We start from the raw sequence: 9,955 nt of genomic DNA on the forward strand, positions 1-9,955 counted from the left end.
CCGACGTTGCAGCGAAGAGCACCATACGTTGCTACATATTGACCACCCAGCTGACAAACCACGCCAGAAGCGTAGACCAACAAGGCGTCCAATCAACGACGAGGGCGACTCCGATGCTATATCGATAGAAGCATCAGAGTTCGGAGCGGAAACCGATGCTTTCCACCCAGACCTAGAGTAGGGCTACACGCCACAAGTTGCAGCGGAAACCGAGGCTTTCCGCCTAGAATACTTGGTCGGAGGGGAGACAAATGCTTTGATCCCGGAGATGCCAAGCGAGCGAGGTGGATTGGAAATCGGAGCTTTCCAACCTCCGAACAATCGGTGACGGTCCCAAACTCAACGCCACCGTAATGCGCGCCGCCGCCATCAATACGGGACAAGAGAGGCCATGGGGAGATCTAGATCATTCCAACCCCCAACTAGAAGTGGTTTTCGAGCTGGAGGGTCGCAACGCAGCATACTCAATTCAATGTCTAACATCAGTCGCTCCAACCGCTGTTGTGAAAATCGAGGCAGGAGGGCGGCTACATTTAGTACGAGCTCTTATAGACCCGTGCGCCACGTCAGCAATGATTACAGAAGACCTTGTCCGCGAGCTAAACTTGAGCGTGACGTCTATAAATAGTCAGCGGGGATGTTTCCTCAGGTTGCGCGGAAAACATGGTTAATCGGCGACGATCACCACTCACGCTATGGCCTTACGTAGCTATTATAAGATAACGCCGATCACCAGCATCGTCGCTGCGATCTGCGCATCCTACACAAATTTGAGACTAGCCGAGTCACGTTTTCATATCTCAGCACCAGTCCGACTAGTGCTGGGAGCTGATGTGTTTTCTAAGATTTCCTTGGGTGCTATTCCCGCTGGGACTATGGGCCCGCTATTGGCACAAGCCACAATTTTTGGGTGGGTGCTATCCGGTGCCTGTTAAGAATGCCCAAAAATGTTTTATTTTTTATTTTTGTATCATATCACAATGAATTCAAATAGTAAACAAAGTGCAAGTGAAATTTAAACTACGTCTTTACCTTTTGAATATTTCTTTGTATTCTTTAGATTCTAGGTAAAATACACGTAGGCCGGAAATGGAGAACGGCGAATCTTAGTTTTAAGTCATAATTTATAACGAATGAAGCATGGTGGCCGGGTAACCTAGTTTCAGATGTTGCGTACCGCAAAGGGGGCCGGCATGTTTAGGCCTCCGTCATAAATATACTAATTAAGAGCTAAACTAATAGCTAACAGCATTATCGACCGTCAAATGTCAATTAAGCTAAAATTTCCCTATGCTAAATGTACAGTTTTAACTAGCAACCATAACTGAAAATAGAAACGGTTTACTTACTGCTTTTCCGAAGGTCGAGAAGGAAGGACGTTCTATCCAGCCACCACACTTCATTCTGTTACCAATTTTTTAATGAAGGTAACCTACAATATAATTGTACACATGATTAGTGAATAAGGACATATTTGAATATACATATCTAACTCAACCCAATATCCAACGTTTTGCCTTTTGCTTTAAAATATTATCGGTGCGAAACTGCAACCAATCCTGGCATCAAACGCATTTCGATGACGAGCTAGAAATATTGCACCTGTTTTCCAACAATTTTTACTTTTCAACAAATTAGTATTTGAATCAAATAGGTAAGTTCTTTTCGGAAAAGGCGTTCGTCGTTGGAACCTCAAAGTCCAAGTACTTATTTTATTCAACAGCTTCATTTTTTTGTAGCAACGACCTCCACTGTTAAGTCAAATAAAAAGTATTTAAAACAACAATTTATACACTTTTAATCTAAATGCGGAAATTGTTGTGTTAAGTACTTATTTAGTTAAAAAATCAATAGTCTTTGCGCTGTTGCTTCAAATGCGAGTAGTTGGTGGGTACGATTTAACCAATAGAAGTTGCTCCAAATACATATAAAATTGTTGGATGTACAGTTTTTGATTCTCGATGAAGTGCGAGCAAGTAACCAGAGGATCTGATGAAACTACTAATCTATTAAAAAGGTCTTCTAAATTGTCAGCGCGACTCGTTTTCCTACTACAGATCTTCTTTTTCTTCTTATTTGGCGCTGCAACCGACTAAGCGATTTTGGCCGAGTTCAACAAGGCACGCCAGTCGATTCTTTTCTGTGCCAACTGGCGCCAATTGGAAATGCCAAGTGAAGCCAAGTCCTCTACCTGGTCTTTCCGTTTCAGTGGGGGCCTTCCTCTTCCTCTGCTACCACCAGCAGGTTCCGAGTTGAATACTTTCAGAGCTGGAGCGTCGGCGTCCATTCGAACGACATGACCAAGCCAGCGGAGCCGCTGTATTTTAATTCGCTGCACTATGTCCATGTCGTTGTAAAGCTCATACAGCTCATCGTTCCATCGTCTGCGGTACTCGCCGTCGCCAACACGTTAAGGCCCGTAAATCTTCCGCAAAATCTTTCTTTCGAATACTCCAAGAGCCGCTTCAACGGATGTTGTCATTGCCCATGCTTCTGCGCCATATACCAACACGGGCATGATGAGTGACTTATAGAGTGTGGCTTTCGTACGTCGAGAGAGGACTTTACTCCTGATTTGCCTACCCAATCCAAAGAAGCACTTGTTGGCAAGAGTGATTCTGCGTTGGATTTCCATGCTGACATTATTATCGGTGCTAATGCTGGCTCTCAAGTAAACGAAATTCTCTACTTTCTCGAAATTATAACTGTCAACAGTGGCGTGGGTGCCAAGGCGCGAATGTGCTGACTGTTTGTTTGATGACAGGAGATACTTCGACTTGTCCTCGTTTACCACCAGACCCATTCGCTTTGCTTCCTTATCCAACTTGGAAAGGGCAGAACAGACTTCGCGGTTTTTGATACCGATGATATCGATGTCATCAGCATAAGCCAGCAATTGCACACTCTTGTAGTAAATTGTTCCTGAGCGGTTCAGTTCTGCAGCTCTTATTATCTTCTTCAACGTCAGATTAAAGAAGTCGCATGGAAGTGATCCGCACTGTCTGAAGCCCCGTTTGGTGGCGAACGGCTCGGAGAGGTCTTTCCCAATTCTGACAAAGCTGGTGGTATTGCTCAACGTCATTTTGCACAGCCGTATCAGATTGGCGGGGATGCCAAATTCAGACATAGCGGCGTATAGGCAAGTCCTTTTAGTGCTGTCGAATGCGGCTTTAACAGTCGACAAATAGGTGGTGAGTGTCGATTCTTTTCTCGCGGATCTTTTCTAAGGTTTGGCGTGTTGTGAATACCTGGTCTATGGTTTATTTTCCAGACCTAAAGCCACACTGGTAAGACCCAATCAGTTCATTGACGGTGGGCTTCAGTCTTTCACACAATACGCTCGATAAGACCTTGTAACCTATGCTTAGAAGGCTGATCCCGAGGTAGTTGGCGCAAATGGCGTGGTCGCCTTTCCTGTGGATTGGGCAAAGCACACTTAAATTCCAGTCGTCGGGCATGCGTTCATCTGACCATATTCTGCATAAGAGCTGATAAATGCACCTTATCAACTCCTCACCATCGTACTTGAATAGCTCAGCTGACAGGGTGTTAGCTCCAGCAGCTTTGTTGTTTTTCAGCCGCGTTATTGCTATTCGTACCTCGTCATGGTCAGGCGGAGGAACATCGACTGCGTCATCATCGACTGGGGGATCGGGTTCTTCTTCTCCACAACTTTCCGTGCTGCTATCATTCAGTAGCGTGGAAAAGTGTTCCCTCCATAATTTAATTACGTTCTGAACATCGGTAACTAGGTCGCCATTGTTGTTCTTACAGGAGTACGCCCTGGTCTTGAAACCTTCCGTAACTCGCCTAACTCTCTGGGAAAATATTCGGGCATTTCAAGCTCTTCGCACTCACATATTTCGGCCTCTCGCTTTTTATTGCGGCAAATATGTCCCGCTTCCCTCTTCAGATCCCTATAGCGGTCCCACATAGCGCGCATTGCGCCCGATCGCAGCGTGGCCCTGTAGGCGGCATCTATTTTCTCTGCAGCTTCCTGACACTCCTCATCGTACCAGTTGTTATTTCGGGCTCGCTGAAATCCGACTACTTCTTCGGCGGCGGTACTTAATGAGCGGGAAATGTGGTTCCACTGCTCGCATATGTCAGGTTGTTGAAGAGTATTCCCTGAGAGCAGGTGAGAGTCGTGTAGCGAATGCATTAGCTCTCGGTTGTGATTGCAGCTTTTCGACGTTAAGCTTTCCTTGCATTTTCGGGCGCACTTTTTTTACTGCACGGAGGCGGGTGCGTATCTTGGCTGCAACAAGATAGTGGTCCAAGTCGATGTTTCGGCCTCGGAGTGTACGTACGTTTTTCGATCCGGAGACAGCCACGTAGCTTGATGATTTGTTTTATGCCGGAACCTAGTACTGCATACTACCATGTTTCGGGCCCCGGCGAAATCGATCAGCCTCAGTCCGTTGTCGGACGTTTCGTCGTGGAGGCTGATCTCTCTAAAGTTTTTAAAATTCTTGTTTGAACTAAACCCGCTTCTCACTAAAGATTTTAAAGTCTTTGTTAGAACTAAATCCGCTTATTATTCATTGAACAACCTTAAAATAATAAACAGTTTAAATTCGACATGAAACAGAATCAAACTTAACCAGAAGTATATGTTTTTGTGTTAAATTAAAATCAAAGAGAAAATTTTTAAAACCAATTTATTTAAAAATGCGCAATGTGCTTTTGGTTTTGAACTCGGATTCTTAATAAGGAAAGAGCATACTTTGTTGCAGTACCTTTAAATTTAAAAGAGCTTTGCGCCGCTGTGGTGTAGTTAGGGACACGAATTTCGATATGATACGATACCGTATCGATATTTTTTCCATTCGATACCGATACTTTTAACTCGATAGTTTTCAAACGACATTTTTTGGAATTGAGTACCAGAACCCTTGTATCGTATCGAATCGTAAATGTACAATACAAAGTTAATGTACTTAATAAAATATTGTACATTATATAAAAAATAATTTTCTTTTATTAAAATCTTTTTGATGTGCTCACGGAAAAGTACAATCTCGCGTGCCGTGACGTAATTTAAAAAAAATAAATTGAAAACGTCAACATTTAAAAACTCTGGGAATTGGGCAAGACTATTTGTATAATTTCTTTTTTGTTAATATTTGAAGTATTTAAAGTTAATTTTCCAAGTTCCAAAATGTAAAAATCTTTCCTGCTTTTTTATCAGCCTTAGTATCTGACGTGATGTTACATGACGTTACGTTACTACGAATACGAAATTTTTAACGCAAATAAAACATGAATTTCATGTCAAATATATTTTTTAATTTGATTTGAGCGCTACCTAGTTGTTCCATTTTTCGCAAATCTATGTCGTGCCATGACCTTCCCCAGGAAACGCCCATAAATATGTATATATTTTGGAAGTTATATGTAAAGCAATATGGATATATTTTTGGCCTTCAAGAGCACAAATGTGTACTATCTTATTTAACTTGGCATGTGGCGGGATCTCAACCCATGCCTTCGGTTTATTAAAGTGCAAAATTGTTCATTCTTTATTACAAAATGAGACCCAATATTCAGATTTAATATTTTGAATTTTGGTATCCCCGATACCCGATAGTTTTACAGCGATATTTCAAATGATTACTATATCAGTACTTTTGGTTCGATATCGTGTCCCTAGGTGTAGTGGTAAGCAGTGCGCGCTTGCACTCCGCAGCGCCTGGGTTCAAGCCCTGGTCAAAGCAACATTTTTAACATTTAAAACGCACACAAATTATTAAAAAACGACGCGAATTTTTAGCTTCTTGAAATTTGCAGTGCATAAAAAGTTTAAATATTGTTTATGTAATTGTTAAAGTTTGTTTAATTTTAATACATTTTATACGAAGTTTGAAATGTGGATTTATGTGGTGCTGGTTATGTAATGTGCCTAACTTTTATTTAAAAAAATTATAAACAATAAATAGACAAAGAAAAAGGCCAAAACTGGTCAAAATATTACTTAAGTTAATCAGCTGACCACAAGGGTATACTTTTCAAGTTTGCAGAAAGAAATCATTGCTATTGCAATTTGGCTTTCCGAAAACCAGTTTTCGCTGAGAACTACTTGAAAACTCACGTTCCACTCATTCCAATCGGTGCCTTCGCTAGTTTTTTTCGATTATTTATCGAAGTGGAAGTCACATTTTATCATCTTTAATACGCCATTTCGGATTTATTGTTAATTGCCTGGTCAAAGCAAAATAAGAATAAAAGTTAAAGGTTGTAAATGAAAAGAAAATGAAGAAAAAGTGTTTTGGTTTTATTTTTGTGTAGCAAAAGATGTAAGAAATGTCAACGAAAACACTAACAACCGGTGTGAACAGCCTTCAGCCCACAATCCCAAAACTCGTTTTCAAAGTGTTTTCGTTGTCGGTCAGAACATGGTATTACCAACTGTAATAGTTCTTATGGCAACATTGTTAATTCGTAAAATTTATGGCAACTCTCTATTCAAAGAATATTTATTACCATTTGCATTGTGTCCTCAGGGGCAGATATTAATCCAGCGACGAGAACGTTCAAATCCAAATAATGTGGAGAAATAAACTGCTTTAACCATAGATTCATGACTTCAACGATCACTGAGCAGCTTTTATTCCATATTTGTGGGTATTGCGGACCCTTATTAGAAATTCCAATATTTCGGTACCGACTATCGAAAGTACTGGATACTTTTTAAATCGATCAATACTTAAAAGTACCGACTGAGCTCTTCACTATTGGGGGAGCAAACAGAGTCTGCGTTCAGACACGGAAACACGAGTTGCTTATTATCGGCGATTTCTCTTTTGGTGTTGCCCTTTGCATTCACACAGAGCAACTCTTTTGTACGCAATTGTTGTTGTCAGCTGTGAACCGCCAACTTGATATACCCAGTCGAACGAGAGTGCGTTCCCACGACAGTCGGGTCTACGTAACCGGAACGACCCAGATTTATATCTGGCCAAGGACTGTCACTCCAGCGACACTCCCCAACTTCTCTTTGCGGAATTTGTATGCTGTTACAACAACAACAACAGAGCACAAAGCGTGCTGCCCGAATGCGAGTAGCTCGGTACCCGTCCCCTTTCCTCGTCGCAGTCCCTACTAGCTTCGAGTTGCCGCAAAAAAATTTTCCGTGTCTGAACAGCGGCAAAGTAATTCAGGATAGCGTGGGAAAATGGTATTAGGGCAGCGGCATCGACATCGATTTTTGCAAGTAATCGCTGTTTTGAGACAAAATCGAGTATTCAAAACATCGATTTTGGTTTTCCGATATTTGGACAACGTCGATTTATTGACTAGATATTTTTCATCGATGTTCATGGCGGAAAATGAAAGAGTAAATTGCAATTTTTTTTTGAACATTTTGTTTTGGCTATTTAATGCCCCTATTACGGTTTACAACTCTACTCCACTTAGTTGAAAATTTACAATTTGGTATTATCGATACAACTCAACCTGTCAAAAGATTGTTGGTTGTTTTTATATCGTCTTACAACTTTTTTGTAGTATTACCGTTTAGCACCCTGAGCTAGTCCGGTTGAAAAAATATCAAAAATTTACAACTCATTACTAGCAGTTGTTTTGAAAAATTTTTTAACTGAAAATGCAAAGCGGGTAATACAATTTTTTAATTTGTCTTAAACCAATATTTTAATCAGGAATTTCGTATAAATTTGTAGAAAAGATAAAGTTGCAATGAAAGAACAGTTTGAAAAACTAGTTGAGCTAATGGAGAAGCATCTCGAAACTGGACGACCTCAATTTGGAAGCAGCAAGATTAAAATCAAGGGATTGTGGGAGCGATTTGCCATAGAGCAAAACAGTTTAGGACCACCAACAAGAAACGCGCACAAGTGGGGACGAGTAAGTAGTAATCATGGGATTAAACCAATACAATGAAAGTGCAATGGTAATTTATTTTTCGTGTAGGTCTGGATACACTATAATATCATTTTCGGACCGACTACGAAAACACTTTGAAAACGAGTTTTGGGATTGTGGGCTGAAAGCTGTTCGCACCGGCTGTTAGTGTTTTCGTTGACATTTCTTTCATCCTTTGTTTACAGGTTTGCTACGAAAAAAACAAAATCAAAATCTTTGCCTTTCATTTTCTTATCATTAGGAACCTTTTTCCCAACTAGCGTATTAGAGATGATAAAATATGACTTCCACTTCGATAAATATATCTAAAATACTAGTAAAGACACCGATTGGAATGAGTGGAACGTGAGTTTCAGCGAAAACTGGTTTTCGTTTGACAGATTTTACATGGACGAAGACACAAGTTTTAGGTCGAAAACCTGTTATAGCAACGAAAACGTGTCTTCGATGTCGGTCCGAACATGTTACAAGGCAATTTAAAAAAAAAAGCTTGCCAACGATCGGAGCAATATTCTTGAAACTGGTGGTGGTCCGTCGCAAGAGATTTCTTTAAATTCCCTAGAGGAAAGTGTTGCGGAACTGATACAGATGAGGGAACAAGTTACACCCAGGGGCCGGGCTTTCGGGGTAGAGAATATACCACGGGCGATTGATGGCAAATAAATAGAAGACGCCTTAGTTGCAGTTGTTGCTTAGTTGATGAGCCACAGGTAGCAAACCTTGAAGATCGACCCTCTTCGTCAGCATCATGTATACAAAATTTCCGCAGAAGCTGCAATTTAGTAACTGAGCATCTAGAGCTTCTAAAAATGCAGGCAGAAACGCATAAAGAGATATTGGAAAAAATTTATAAGTTGTAAAATACGGCGTACAAAAACTACGACATAAACAAAAAATTGAGGCACATAAAGCTCCCAAAATAAAAATATAAAACTTAAAAAAATGTTATATTAATTTAACAACATGAAGTGATATTTTTTTCATTATTTATAAGTTTTGCTAACCCTAATGGAAGCTCGTCCGCTTCCTTCCTCGAACGGAGTGGCATATATGGCACTGGGTAGTTCCTTGGCTTACGGGGTGAGGTTGGCAAAGAGCAGCTGTAGAAGAAGTGGGGCGGTGATCGGCGAACGGATGCAGGCGGCAATATCCGGTGCCGGCGATGGCTCAGCGGATGACCTGGGGATGGCTTTGAACGCGGTGGTCTCGAAGCAGGAACTGCGTTTACAAGTACTGCACGATCTAAATTTTTAAGTCGCACTTAATACCGATCGCGACTGTCAAACAGAACTGCGCAAGCGAAAAAAAAGAAAACTACCACACAGGACTTTAATTACAAATGAATGTGTTTATTAACGTCGATCTAACAATTATTTCACAATTCTTATTCGTATTTGCAGCGATAAGCGATTTTACAGCGGGCGTATACCGATAGGGAATGCAATAAATTCAGCGAAAAGATGAGAATTAAAATGTCAAAACCATATAGAGATGTGCATGTAAAGTAGCGAGCATGGTAGCGAGCGAACAACGCCTGCGTTGCCACCCGCAAACACACTCATCATTACATAGCGTTTGGAGTGTCAACAAGTTACAAAAGGTTCAATACATGCGCGTAAAAGGTTCAATACATGCGCGTACTAAGGTTGCTCGCGTTTGTATAGCCACAAATTTAAGATAAGCTAATATAAAAATTCATTAAATATATATAATCCAACAATTGAGCGACGTGAAGGTTAATTGTTATAAAAGGTAAGTTAATATAAAAATTCATTCAATATATACATGTAATCCAACGATTGAGTGACGGCGAAGTTAGGTGTTGTCAAAGCGGCCGCAGTGCTCGCTTGCACATTCTGCCGGCCCTAGCCGCGTTAAGCGGATAGTGCTTCTTTCAACTCCTGGAGAGTTCTGAGCGCCTTATGAACTAGTAATTTTGTGACCTTGCCTCGAAATGTTGCTGTTTGCAGTCTATTTGCCGTTTGTCGGATTTTACGGTTCGCCACGTTCGTAGCCGTTGGAGGGTGCTTGTTGCGAGTTGGGGTGCGCCCTGATCCCCCATGCTGGGAGGCAT

Source organism: Rhagoletis pomonella, unplaced genomic scaffold (genome assembly GCF_013731165.1).
Source record: "Rhagoletis pomonella isolate Grant_MI unplaced genomic scaffold, Rhpom_1.0 Rhpom_scaffold_00003, whole genome shotgun sequence".
NCBI classification, from domain to species: Eukaryota; Metazoa; Arthropoda; class Insecta; order Diptera; family Tephritidae; genus Rhagoletis; species Rhagoletis pomonella.